Raw genomic sequence first — 15,205 nt, 5'->3', positions numbered from 1 at the left:
GCTCAGAAGATATTTTTTTCGTGACGTCTGTACGTGCGTATGTATGTATGTATGCATATCGCATAACTCAAAAAGGAGTAGTCTCAGAACGTTGAAATTTCGTATATAGGACTACTGTAACATGTAGTTGGGCACCTTGTTTTTGGTTGCAATCAGCCGCACCAAAAGTATATATATATATACCCACTCTATTACTCGACTTAGTGATCCCAGTTTTTTTATTCTTATATGTTGGTAAATTGTGCATTTTTAGCTATAAAAGTGATTGAATTATATTGTTCTTATCTTCCAGCTAAGGATTTTATACCTTTAGTTAATCTGCACGCAATGGTTTTAGAATTATCAACAATTTAAAAGTTGTGTAAACACGGCTAAGTCTATTTTTACTTCTTTGTACAAAGTAAAGGAAAACTTGTAATCGCGAAAAATTCCGGATACCATATTTCAACGAAATATCCATTTTGACCTCTATCGAATGCAATTTTTTGAGGTTTTTGCGTGATATCCGTACGTAAATACAGAATAAAGGACTCTTTTTCCCAAAACGCACTATAAAATTGATTTAAAATAGATTCAGAAGAGATTTTGTTTCTGGGCGTCTCTACGTACGTAGGTATGTACGTATGTATGAATCTCGCATAACTCAAAAACCAATAGTCTCAGAACGTCGAAATTTTGCATGTGTGACTGCTATAACATGTAGATGTGCACCTCCGTTTTTGGATGCAATCCGCCGCACCAAAAGTATATAAATATATGTTTATATCCAGTCTGTTACTCGGCTTACTGAGCTCAGTTTCTTTATTCTTATATATATGTAAATTGTGAATTTTTTGCTTTAAAAATGATTGAATTATCTTGCTTTTATCTTCTGGTTAAGATTTTTATGCCTTTAGTTAACCTGCATGTTATACTTGTGAAATTATCAGCAATTTAAAAGTTGTTTATGTGTGGCTAAGCCTAATTTGTTTTTAAAATAGCAGTCATTGTTTGCATTTGAAGCTTAGCAGAATGGTGGATTTGTTGTCAGAAAAACTAAGCATCGCAACAACAAAGTAACGTCCTCTTTCATTATTGCAAATTAAATTATGCTTAGTATATTTTGGAATTATCATTTAAGTTACTAAATTATCCCATATATTGAGTCAGCATAGAGTCCACAACAACAAATTAAATCAGTTTCTACGCCTTCAGTATGTTTTTGTCGAGTGAGACCAAAAGTAAAATTTCAGTTTTGTGCACGGAAAAATGGGCCTTCTTGCCTCTGGCCGAATTGCATGTTTTAGCGTAGAAACTGTAATTTTTATTGTAAAAAAATTAATTGTTTTAACTGTATTTAGTGTATTTTTCTATATCTTTCAATTTTTAATGTAGATATTTTGATTTTTTATGTATTTTTGCCTTGTCGCGAAGTGAGAACTGAATTCATTTAATAAGAAATACATCTCTAATGAAATGCGAGGAAATAAGTTTAAATGAAATGCAGAAAAAAATACGTGTAATTTTATAGTCCATATAAAGAAGTCATGTTGTGTACACATGGGAATTGTTTTAAAGTAACAGCCGTATTTGTTTACATTTTAAACTTAACAGAATTAGTGAATTAAATCAGTTTCTGCAGCTTCATTGTCTTTTTGTCGAATGGGGCCAAATGGAAACTTTTAGTTTTGTGCACCGAAAAATATGCTTGCTGGCCGAATTCCTTGTTTTTGCGTAGAAACTCTAATTTTATTTGTAAAAATTGTTTAGTTATTTTAACTGTATTTGTTGTTTTAAGGTTTTTCTAAATCTTTCCCATTCACCAAGAGTGCAAAGTGATAAGTGGTAAATTCAAGTACATTTGGGAAAATAAACGAAAAGCATTGACTCCTTTTTCCTCGTTTTCAAATAACAGGTGCAATACATTTGTTCCATATATCGAATACAACTCTTAAATGGTCTTCGATGAAAATGTTTTATCCTTATACTTTTATATTAGAGCATTTAATGTAAATATTTTACATTCGACTTAAGTGGATTTTATTTTATTATGACTACACTTTTTTAAAGTTTTCCAGTATTTATTATAATGACTGCCAAACTTTACTTTCACGCTCTTATGGGGCGGTAGTTTTGCAAGCAGGATAAGCATTGGAATAAAGCTTACTATACTACCTTAAATTATTAATTACGTATTTCGTTTCATTTGACTGTTCACTCTACTGAGAAACTAATTTTGATTCTTCCATTAATTCTTTTTTCTTTTGAAACTGTGCATAGGTTTGTGCTGCTACAATATTTTTATTATGAAGGCCAGTAGACCAGAAAAAAAATGCTGACAAAAGAGAATGAGATGGTTGTGGGCAACCATTTTAATCAGAACTTTGCTGACAGCTAGCTTTCCTGCTAAACAAATCTGAAAAGTTTTCCAGTTTGTGATTAAACTGTTAAACGTTTCGAAGTGTCGAAACTGCTCACCATTGTATTAACTAGATACTGCAGCCAATGAAACATTCATATGATTCATGGTGTAGACAGAAAATTATGACTTTCCAAAACGAAAGTGATCCTCATTTGTTTACATCCCCACCTTACGTTTTAAATGCAATTATTTCTCCCAGTTTAACACGTTCATAAAGTCATAGACTATTGGAATTTAGATCGCTTCTATAAGCCTAAAATCATTTGGATATTCTGTCTTGTAGCGATTAATCAAGATGGCAGCGAAGTAGACGCTCATCAAGACTCCCACCATGAGTCACTTCCGTCTGACCGCCCTCTTCCTCCATATACTGCTCTCCAGGAGCGGCATGTGATCTAATTAAACTTTCATTCAATATCCAATGCGCGGCCTCACCAAAATCTAGGGATTTTGTGTGTAATTATCATTATTATAGGAAAGGGGGAACGTAGAGACTGAGTCGTAGAGGTAATTGCTACGCGGTTCGCTTTATACATGGCTTGCACAGAAAGCATGGCAAGTTATTAGAGTATTCTGGTGCCCATATTTGTGAGAGGTCATTTAAACTATGCTCAGCTCGTGTCTGTAGTAACAAAAGGAAAGGGATATAGGATTTAGCTACTAGAAAAATTATAATTCTTTAGGTTCTTCTGAACGACGTTTCGTAGTGATTTTACAGTTTATAATTCTCTCTTTTTAAGGCGAATCATATTTTTTATTTATAATAGTTCAAATGGAATTTTTTCCTGAATAATTCCATCAAAAATAACACCAGAGGAACCTTCACTGTAAAACCCATTGTCGGGAGGGGCAGGAAGCATGGAATGACATCCCAATTTGCTACGATAATAATACGATATAATGTTTTATAATGGTTCCATTTTTATAATGGTTTCATAAAATATTTTCATGATATCAACGTGTTCGGAATCCCTTCCTACAGTGTTTTCATCTCTGAAAAACATTGGCATTTTATCTGCATTTGGTTCAACTTATAAATGCGAGCAAATATTATCACACAGGAAATTTATTTTAAGTTATCTTGTCTGTGCTTCTGGCCTAAAATCATTTGGATAAGAACCTTTACGAATTTAAGCTTAACTCCCGAAAGAGCTTAACTACCGAAAATTCGTATGCTTAATATCGACTTAAGACGACTAAATATAAGCTAGACTTGATTGAATTAACGTCACGAGTTCAGCGCCAGAGAAGCCACTGATATCGAAGAGAGAACTGAAGTTCATTCAGTTATGCTTGTTTTCAAATTATTCTTGATATTACTATTTTGGTTGATTTTTACTTGCAGCCAAAAATGCTTTCAGACACCTGCTCTAGATCTAGGAGAGAGTTTGAAGTCCCCATATATCCTTAATATTTTTAAGGTCCATTCGGGATCCTATCCTTAATCAAAGATGCAATCCTGAGATGTTACTAGATTGCAGATTCTTTGATATCAAAAAATAATTTATATTTTTAATTCCTTATTTGTATTTCTTCGCACTTTAGCGTTCTAAATTCAGAAGCACAGACAAGATTGAAACTTAATTAAAGCTTTTATTTTTAAAAAAATACAATTTTAATGCTACTAATATCAAACAATTATTATCCACTATTATTTAAGGAATTTCAATAATCCAAGTGAGTATTTAAATACATACAACACAGAACCTAATTTTTATTGATTAAATAATTGGTTCTAGGGACGTGGATTCAAACCATCTGCTCCTTAATAGATACAAAATTTATTTCCTTTGTGTACCTATTGTGTATGGATTGACGTCTCAAATCAAAAGGTTTTACTAGTTTTTTTCATAGCTCTCTTACTAACAATTCGCTCGCTAGTTAAATTTAACTAGCATTTTGGGGATCACTGCTGGAAGAAAATGCATTTCTTTTTCTTTTCTTTAATTTAAACGTATCTTTTAATATTTTGACATTTTTCTATTTATAACATTATGCTTTTGAAATGAAACGTAGAAACACGTCCCAAAGCTTTCAAAATTGAACTTCTTTTTTGAGTTAAGAACTTTATTTAACAGTACAGATTTAATTTTGCTTGTGGGCAACAATATATATGTGTGTTTAGTTAATGGTAATATTCTCTTTGAGATGTTGGATTCTAATTCGAAATTTTGTTGGATTCTAATTTAAAATTATTTATTCACTCTGTTTCATTTGTATCCTGTTTCACGGGAAAAGCCGAAAGGAAACCTTTGCAGTATTTCTTCGAAAATATAGAGCGTTTTCATAAAACTATTATCAGTCTAAAGATGAATTTTGCTTGATTTTACAATAACTTAGAAACGTCAATTTTTTATAAGCAGAAACCTTCTTTCAAACTTTTCTCTAGATTTTCCACAATTTGGCTTTAAACAATCTAGAAAATTGCACTGTATGAACAGCCGAAAAACAGCCATAATAAAGAAATAAGTAAAAAATAATGAAAACGAAAAAATGTTGAAGTGCGTTGAAAGAAAATCAAATATTACACTCGTATTTTATACAGCCTTTTTTCGTTCTTATCTTTTATTTATTTTCTTTTTTCTGTTTGTTTCCAACAACTTGAGTTGACGTCTGACAAATTACCTCCTCTTCGAGTTTCTAGCGAATTTTTCGAAGAGCTGACATCCGCCATTTTGAGCTGATATGGCAACATGACACCGGAATACAGAACTTTTCTGTCATATCATAAGATTTGAGTCTCAATTTGTGGCGCTGATTAATCACTTTGTGGATTCATAAAAGAACTCTGAAAGCATGAAAAATCTGCATTTTTATTAGTGAGTGGAAGGTTTTAAATACGAATGGCACATTGCACAAAAACACATATTTGTAGTAGTTGTGTGTACAAGGTACTTAATCTGTCCTGTTAATACGTATGTTGTTTACGTAAGAAAGTTTACAAATGCCAGGTGTTATGATTGGGTCACCTGCAAAATAAAGCGTCAGTACTTATCATTTGATAATTTAGTACAATGAAGCATTTTGCAGTAAAAATTATTCTAATTCTAGAAATTATTTATTTATTGAGTTTATTTGCTTCCTGAAATTTTGATTTGGAAGCAATTTTAAAATTGTGAAACAGTAGTAAAGATATCTTCTATGCATTATTATATTAATAGACAAATATCTTTGTAACTATGGTTCATTAGTATGAAATATGAGTGTATTATGTATATTTAAAAGGTTTCGATAAATAAGACTACATTAAATACGACTGTAGGAAGAGAGGATTTCATTAGAAAAGCCCAAAGATTACAAATACATAAATTTCGAGAAGGCATATATCAGCATAAGTTTACAAAATTATGATTTGATCATAAACATTGAGTTAAAAACTTTAGTGTTATGCGTCATTCATGGAGGTATTCATAAATGGTAACCACAGACGAAGTGTCCTTAAATACACTTCATAGATATGTATTTTATGTAACAAATATTTTTAATAAGTGGTGAAAATTTTTCAAAAACTATTTCAACATAAGCAAAACATAATATTTTTATAGAAACTTCCTTAGTGAAGTCTTTCAAACATTTTTGGAGCTATAGCTAGCGCTATGTTTTGCTAGTGATCTATCCGTCTTGGCAAAAGTGACGAAAAAAATGCATTACTACACCAACAAAAGTGAATTAATAGGTCACCGGCAACCAACGCTTCTGATGGTAGCTGATATCTTTTAGTTTAACTCTATTTCAATAATCAATCAAAACTTACAACACACATTTGTTTGTACAATGAAGCACATTTGTTTCATATATGTTGAACTCCAGTGACCGTTTCAAACTATAGGTCACGAATGATAATTATCTTACGGCGTCCTTTAGTTGATTTTTTTTATTTAAAAAATTAACTGCTTGTGCGACCAACCAAATAAAATAATTATTAAAAAAAGATAATTTATATAATGACCTTAATGAGTAATGTTATTTTATTTAGTCCAGTCAGTTAATTTCATAAAAATGTTTAATGACTTCAATAATAAACGAAACATATTGCTTTTTTATTATAGTAATTTAATTATTCGATTCAGACTTACGATTTTAGACTTTAAAGGCAGAAGGAATTATGCAAGTAGCGGTAGTGAATACTATAACTCATTTTACAATTTTTTAAATATGATGATTACTTTTAATCGTGTTTAGAAAAGGCCTAGAAGGAAAAAAAATTGTAAAGCTTTTATTTTTCAATGAACAAAACTATCTTACTGATTAATAATTAAATACGGAGTATGGATCTGCTTACTTCTTTCCATTAGACCTTCTCAACAATATTTATATTATTTTTGATATTGTATTCTATTTTTCAGTTTTAATTGGAAATAATAGTATTAGCTGAAATACCAATTAATTATTTTGCTTTAGTTCTTGCAGAATATGTTGATGGATGATGCAGTGGTGGTTCTGTAATAATCATCAGAAATATTATTTCTGTAGCAGGACTCCTTTTTCTTTTTAAATATGCAACCGAAGATTGGAGAATGTTTCTCAGAGAACCACGAAAAATATTAAGAAAAGAACCTAAAGCGATATTATTACAAGATGTTAGATGAGGGATAGGGAGGAATTACATAGTTTCAAGGGGGAATTAGTCAGCCTTTTATTTACCTGTTAAGTATTCAGTTTTATTTTATTAAAAAAAATTATTTTATTCAAGTTTTTGTATTTACCAATATTTTCTTTACCTTTTTCTTGTTTAATTTATTAAAACACATTACAAATCATCTAAATTTAAATAAATGTATAGATATTTTTCTAGTTTTCGAAAGGAAGGGAAGAATGATGGTCTAGCAATGGTGAAAGGAGTTCAGGGGATAAAAAAGGATGAGATCCCCTGTAATAATAAATAGACTGGATTGATTAAACATAATGAATACTAAAGAATTTCGTACGAATTATTAGTAAAAACCAGCTAGACAAAACAGTTGAATCTAAATTGCAATAGAACAGCTGGAAGAATTTGCCTTTTAAAAAGATGTAAAAAGAAGTTTCTGCATCAGTCATGAATCATATGATTTTAGAAAAATCTTTGATACATTAAAAAAAAAAAAAAAAAAAAAAAAGAAAATAAGAAGGCTATAAAATTATTAATTAGCTATTTTAAATATTGAATGCATTTTTATTTAAATCAATCACAATAAAAATAAAAAAAGTATTATTAAGAATTTCGTTTATTGCTTTTAAATCGCTTAGTTTTTAATCAGTAACAGGCGGATTAAATTTAAAAATTAAATGTCTTACGTTCTGCGAACTGGCAACATTTGCATGCGAGGAAGGTAAACAATATTTTATTTCTGATAGTTACAATACAATGCTTTTAAATAGGTAAGTTTGTTGATTAAATATATAAAAGATAACTTTACATTTACACTTAATCGAATTCCAACAAACTATCGAGAGGAAAATAAAAAGCCTTCTGAGCAGAGGCAACGCACTGCTTTTAAATTGCCAAAATTCTTAATAAAGAATTTATTAAATTCGAACGAAATATAAAATAAATAAAAACAAATTCGAAATTTAAAATTCATGCTTAGAGGCGCAGTTGTTAAGGTGGAGGACTATGTATTTTCAAAATTCATTGGCTGTAGGTGACGCCTTTTCTCAACAGTACGAGGCACGTACATACACTGACAAAAAACAATAGGACAATTCTATATCTTCCGTTCTACTGGGCAGATTGACTCATGTCTCGAAGGTGCGACTCCGGATATGTATTAGATTTATGCTATATAGCATTGTTCTAATATAGGTATTTTAATACAAAATCTGGCTTTTTCTGAAACGACATGCCATTTTTTTCTTTATTTCGATCCTACGACTCAAATTATGCTACAGTGTCAAATTGTGTAAAAATTCACGAGCCGTTTTTAAAATATTAGCTCTCAAAATTTTACCTCCTCCATGTTAATTGAATTTGGTATGTATTTATTAATATCTCTCTTTCATTAAACTTATTTGATTCTTACTTTCATATTTAGAAATTTAGGTTCATTCTAAATAGAACTGGTCCATTTTTTATGATTTATTTTCTAAATTTGTACTTTTAAATAATTTTTATAAATTTTTCGAAAACAATTTTGAATTATAATCTATCAAACCTTTACCATCATCTTAAAGTAGATGTATTTCTAGGCTTACCTGCAAAAAAATTGGCGTTTATTATTCAAAATTTCCGAAGATATACCTGAATTTAGAAATTGGCGCGTTTTGAAATTTGGCATATAGTATGTTGAAAGCGATATAAACATCAAATGTGGTTTAGGCACTTCGCTAAAATTATTTGAAAGTAGGAATGAAGTGACTTTTTTCGGCTCATGCACAATGTAAAAAGGAAAAGTAAAATAGTTTGCTAAAAATTAAGAAGTTCGCAAAGTGAATTATTCTTGGCGCATACTGAAAAAAAAATGCGCCAAGATAAAGTTTTGAATTTTTCAGTAAATTTCGTCTCAAGTTTTACAAAATTTAATAGCTAGGCATAATTTGATCGTAGGCTCGAAATATGGAAAACATTGGTATGTCATTTTACAAAAAGTCCGATTTTGTGTCAAAATACCTGTATTAGAACAATGATATATATAAATCTAATAAAAATTCGCGCTTTCGAGCTTTGAAAAACGCAGTTTGAATTTCGTCAATCTGCATAGTAGAATGAGAGACATAGAACTGTCCCATTTTTATTTATTTATTTGTTGCGCAGTGTACGTACATACATAAATACATACAGATTGATCATTATTTAATAAGAGATTTATTCTCGTGAATAGCACTAATAACTTTACAAGGAATTTTCTTCTTCCTCACAGTATGCTTTCACGTGTAATTTGCTTAAAAAGTCCTCCACGAAGGCATCCCTCCCTTAAGGCAGATAGCCCCCGAGTGCTTTGGAGTAATTTAATAAACCGAACCAAACCAAACCAAATCACGTGTAATTGGGAAAATGTCCGGCTAGCTGTAGAAGGTTCAGAGCTCAAATCTCGATGATTTTTTCATGTTTCTTGTTTTGGAAAGCATAATAGATTTTAAAACACGTGGCGTGTCTGGCAGTGACCTTCAATCTCTAGTATATAACTGATGTGAAAGTTAATCCAAAAGTAACAGAAAAATTAAAAGAATCATCATAGAATATTTTCCAAGCTGCAACATGAAGGTCATAATTAGTAGTAACACTACAGCATAAGAAGTAAGAAAATAAAGACTAAACCAAATGTCACCTAAAAGTTACATCTATACCACAGAGGGTTCAGTTGTACAGTTACGTACTTCAATTTATTATTATTTGAAACAAATTCCCTAAAATCATTGAGCTAAGGATCAATTGTTTGCAAGAAAATCCGACAAAATGCAAAAGAAAGAACCGACGTTTTCAGAAAATGCATGAATATCATTATTTTCTCTTTTTACCATTAAAATAAAATATATATATCCTGGACTAGTGTCCTTTCTTACCATGTTTTCCTATGAGAGGATGTTCCCAAGGTAGTCTTGCGCACAAATTTTCTTCATAACTATCTAAACATACTAATTAATAATCTAATTAATAAATATGCACATGCTAAGGGATGCAGTATCAATTTAGCGCAAGGAAAAATAATACATTTATTTTAGAATTATCATAATGAACTTGCTTATATTTATTGTTTGATAGCATGCATTAATCAGTTTCGTAATTTGTTAATTTGAACCCAAATCAGACAAAACAGATAACTTTATTGATTAAATATTCTGTAGGATCGTTCGACAACGGAAATGTGCTGTGGTTCACGGTTGCAGTAAATAAAAGAATGGTTCCAATTTCATTTGCATAATGTTTCCAACAAATTCATTACTCACGCTTTATTTTGAAAGCTTTAATTAGATCTTCTGAAATTGAACAAAATAGTTTAGTACCTGAAGTATGCAACGCAATTAAAAATTAATGCATTTAGAAGCGTTAATTGCTTCAAATGATGATTCTGGTCTTGCTCTCTTAACGATGGAAATTATCTTTAAAGACATTCTTTTCAGCCTGCCGAAAACTTCATTTACAAATTATCAAGTTTTACAGTTCTTGTACATGCTTACTATGAGACGTATATTGGATTGTTAAGAAAGCCACACGGTTAATAGTCAACTTAATGGAGCTGAAAATATTTATCTTTTTATTATGCACACTAGGTATATAATATCGAAATTCCTTCATTTAAATGTTTTCTCTAAGCATGTCTGTAGTTATAGAAAAATTATGCATATAAATCATATATAGAAAATGATATGTATAATTTTTCTATATATTTTTTCCTCGGTTATCTGCAACATTTTACTTTAGTTCCTGATCTAAAAGTGTGAAGAATACTAAGTAATGTTACGTATATTTATGTTATAGCGTATATTAATGTAAGAATCATAAATGAATAAACCACTGGGAGATGAATGAGTATTACATTTAAATATTAAATGAAAGGCTTTAAATATTAAATTAAAAATCTGATGTGTACACCCCATGACTTGCTTGTACGGAATATTAAATTATACGCATTTTTTCTTGAATTTCATTTAAACTTATTGGGTTGAATTAAATCTTAAACAACTTTAAAATTGTTGATAATTCTAAAAATATTGCATACAGATTTACTAAAGGTCATGAAAACCTTAACCGGAAGATAAGAACAACATAATTCAATCATTTTTAAAGCAAAAAATGTACAATTTACAAACATATAAGAGTAAAGAAACTGAGATCACTGAGCCGGGTAACAGAGTGATATATTTATAAATATATTTATATACGTTTGGCGCGGCCGATTGCAGCCAAAATACAAGGTGCACATTTACATGTTATAGCAATCCTATACACAAAATTTCAACGCTCTGAGGCTACTCGTTTTTGAGTTATGCGAGCTACGTACGTACGTACGTACGAACGAACGTACGCGCGTATGTACATACGTTCGTACAGACGCCACGAAAAATTCTCTTAAGAATTCATTTTAAAGCAGTTTTATAATTTTTTTTGAAGGAAAAGAGTATTTTATTCTGTCCTTACGTACAGATATCACGCAAAAACATCGTTAAATTGCATTCGATTGCAGTCAAAATTGATATTTTCGTTGAAATATGCTGCCTGAAACTTTTCGCAATTACAATACTTCCTTTTTACTTCGTACAAGGAAGTAAAATGTCTTCTTCAATCATTCTTCTCCTTCATCTTAGTCTTCAATCATCAACGTGCAGAGCAGAACAAAATATCACTGGAGTAGATTCTCGCCTTAAAATAAGGATCACACACCAATAAATTTTTCCTAGGAGTGTTGTAATAAATTTCAAAAGCAAAAATAATGATTTCAAGTGTCGCAAAATAAGTCATTCACATTTATTAGTTTAGAAAACAATATTCCGTTTAAGGTAAAAATTAGTACTATCTTAATTGGTGTAGTTTAAATTTAAACTTCTGAGCACACTTTGCATGAATGCGCACACACAAGTTTCACACATTATAATGAAATTTTTGATATTATAATGAAAGAAATAAAAGAGTGATCTAACATATATATGATTAATAATACAATGATCATTGACCCAAATATAAACAATTTTGCAATAGTTGATAAATAAGCAACAATTGACACAATATTAATGTAAAAAGATGCTTTTATTGGTACGTTACATATTATGATACATTGAAACACCAGCTAACATCATATGGATTCGGCTAGACTAGGGATTCTCAAACTTTTTCTTACATCGACCCCTTTTAGGATGGTTTACTTCAATGACCTTCTTAGATTTTTCTCTATAATATACAGCATACGGCATAATCATAATACAAATGACTGCCTAAAAATAAACTAAAGATAAGAATCAGGTTGAGAATATGAACAAACTTTATGATAAAAATGATGTTTCAGATTTATGCTTTATTATTATCTTTATTACTGCTATTATCATTTTTAAAAGTATGAACAAGTTTGCAGAAATAAAACTTGAGACTATAATCGCACAAAATTCGTTTTTAATTAACGTGGTAGCTATGCACATCGTGATTGCTATTCAAAGCACTATTTTTCAAATACTCAAATTCCTGAAACGAAATGTATAAAATAATAAACCAAAATTTTAATTTGCGTGCATTTATTTCCACATGTATTTTAATCATCAATCAGTGTTTATTCACACTTTTACAACATTTCATGTAAAAATATATACTTTTATCAGTCATTTGGAACTAACAGAAAACAAAGAAGAAATTTAAGCTCTGAAAAATGCGGGCAGAAATCAACAAGGTTGTGAAAATCATTTTTGAAGAAATAATCTTCATACTTCAGTTCTTTCTGTGCAAATGCTACACTTTTGATACGATGATCAATACTCTGGTTAATTAATTATCATTTATAGTGAAGATGAGGTACAGAGAACAAATCATCAAAAGTATAAGATATTTTATTTTATTACCTAAATTTTAAAAAATAAACAAGATTGACGATTATAAAATCTTCACTTTGCTTATCAAATGCAGCAATAGTTTTTATACAAATATATAAAAGTAACTTTGCTTAAATTACTGACATATAAAAATAAAGTATTTTTTCAAGTAATGAGTTTAAGTAAATCAAGTAATCAATTTAAATAAAACAATTTGATGACTTTAATTTAACGTGTATATTGAAAACACTGAGGAAACAATATCGATAAAACTAAGATATTTTTTAATCAGTTAGAGTATTATACTGTTGTTTGAAAAGCCGGACACATGCACTTAAATTTATTCATCGGAAATGGCCAAAGCTCGTTGGTAATTTGTCCTTTCCACATCTAGACATTGCCCAATTTGCACCACAAAAGGGGTATTGTTATTATTCCAGCTAGAAAGTGAAAACTCCGTCGAAATTTTAAAGGAAAGCACAATTTAATTCACCAGCAGAGCAATTTATCAGGGTCTGAGAGTGCAATAGAAGTCCTTCAAAGTTGAAGAATACCCCGAAAGACGAGTCTTAAATTCCCCTAACATCTCACCTAACACCAGCTTCTCCAGAGAACATTCAACTCAATAGTATTTTAGGAATAGATTTAGGAACTGAAAGATAGAAACTGGTGAGTAAATTAAAGTAATAAATGTTTAACTTCAATTATCTACCAATAACGTAAAATATTTTCTGGCCCCTTTCTTACAAAGACAGAGAAGAAACTGGTTTACAGAAGTTTTAACTCAAATCATGTAATTAATTAAAAGTTCCAATGGACTTTCTAGTACAGTGGCTGCACCGAAAAGAAAGTTAATTCAGAATTTGCATGTTTTGAAGACACTCTGTTCTTAGAACAGCCATGCTTTCTTCGGGATTTGAACCCGGGTCCAAGGCTATGGCAACCGGTTTCCTCAATCACCATGCCAATTAAAATGATATAAATTGGATCAGATCGTAAGCAATGCATTATAAAAGGTTGCAAACGATTTTCTCATTTCAAAAAACTGTTTAGAAAATAGTAATTGCGGCTGAAATGATAGAAATTGACGACGACTGGTGTACATTCCTTATACTAGGTGTTATATGCCAAATTTCGGCACCAAATTTCGAGGGTCACGGAACCAAATGTTATATTTATTTGTTAGTTGTTGTGCCGCAATTGCTATTGTGCCGCAATAACCCGTAGTTTGCTAGCAAAGGACTGAGGGTAAGATGTGTGAACTAAGAAATAAAAAATAAAATTTAACTTACCCCAAAATGACAACATTGACTCGTTGAAACAATTCACAATTTATTAATTAGCCAGACTGTAAAAGATATATATAAAAAATATCGCATTGCCAGACATAAAACAACTGATACAAGGCGCACATGAAGCTGCTCGTGAGTAACAGACGAAGTCCAGACAAATCGTATTTCATCCGCGAAAATAATGTCCTTACGTGAATAGCACATTTCAGTAGAGTTATCTACATTAAAGTTGCTTACGTTTTTGATGAAATTAATTCAAATGCAATTACAGTTCGAAGTTTTAGACCTCGAGAATTAGAACGTGGCTCTGTGACTTCTTGAAACGAACAAAAGTCCGATGAAATTTCGCCCAAAATATCTTTTCGTCACAGGATTTAATTCGATGAGACTGCAAAGATGAAAAACGGCTAACTCACGCAGCCAGAGAAAAAGAAACCTCGGAAAGAAGACTCGGCCAGGACAGCCCAGAAGGGCGTCCTACCTCGACGAAGTCCAGCAGCAGAAGAGAGCGAGACTCGCCTCGTGGTCAGTGGCGGTTGCAGTAGCATCTCATGTGGAGGCTTGCCTTCACACTAGGAATGCTGCTGAGATTGGAAATGTTATTATGATCGATGATTAGAGATGGAAATGTTAAATATTTGTGTGGCCTGACTTAAACTGATTTCTTGAAAGAATGTAAATGTGAGTTCTTTCTGAATAGCTGATAATAGTACGCCTGCAACCAAATAAGTACTGGTCAAATTGCGTCGCAAAAGGCTGTAGGGTTTATATTTATTTTAACTGACATTTATTTTAAGTTTAAACTATCTTTCCTGTCAAGCCTTACTTTCCCCTGGAACTGCCAATGCCAGAGTATGTAAATTTATTAGAACGCGCAAGGATTCAAATTATCAGCGGAAGTATTCTGAGTTAAATAGAAAGGAAACGAGTTCGAAAGTGTGCTTTCTTGCTTCACGAGCGTGGAGGTGACTAGTTAGAAATTGAAGAACCCCGCGTTTCGGCCTGTGTGCTTGCCTCGGCAGATTGTTAAATGCTTGCCTCGGAGAATTGTTAATCGTTCAACGTGATATTCAAAGTT

At 31.1% G+C, this 15,205-nt stretch overlaps 1 long non-coding RNA gene across 2 annotated transcripts in view; it reads right to left on the bottom strand.

Annotated features, from left to right (window-relative positions):
- The window catches only part of LOC118184535 (uncharacterized), a 329,712-nt gene that overhangs the window by 81,165 nt on the left and 233,342 nt on the right, over positions 1-15,205 (bottom strand). The window contains exon 3 of one of the 2 annotated variants that reach the window (XR_015042852.1): positions 12,053-12,250. The exons of the other annotated variant lie outside the window; for it this stretch is intronic. This is a non-coding gene — a long non-coding RNA (uncharacterized LOC118184535). Of the gene's footprint in view, positions 1-12,052; positions 12,251-15,205 lie in introns of those variants that run through there. 2 annotated transcript variants of the gene reach the window in all.

The sequence above is a fragment of the Stegodyphus dumicola genome, chromosome 8 (assembly GCF_044657685.1).
Source record: "Stegodyphus dumicola isolate Sdum_Otavi_A_Nest chromosome 8, ASM4465768v1".
Lineage (NCBI taxonomy): Eukaryota > Metazoa > Arthropoda > Arachnida > Araneae > Eresidae > Stegodyphus > Stegodyphus dumicola.
The sequence above is the reverse complement of the archived record's forward strand: the minus strand, read 5'-3'. Positions and strand labels throughout refer to the sequence as shown.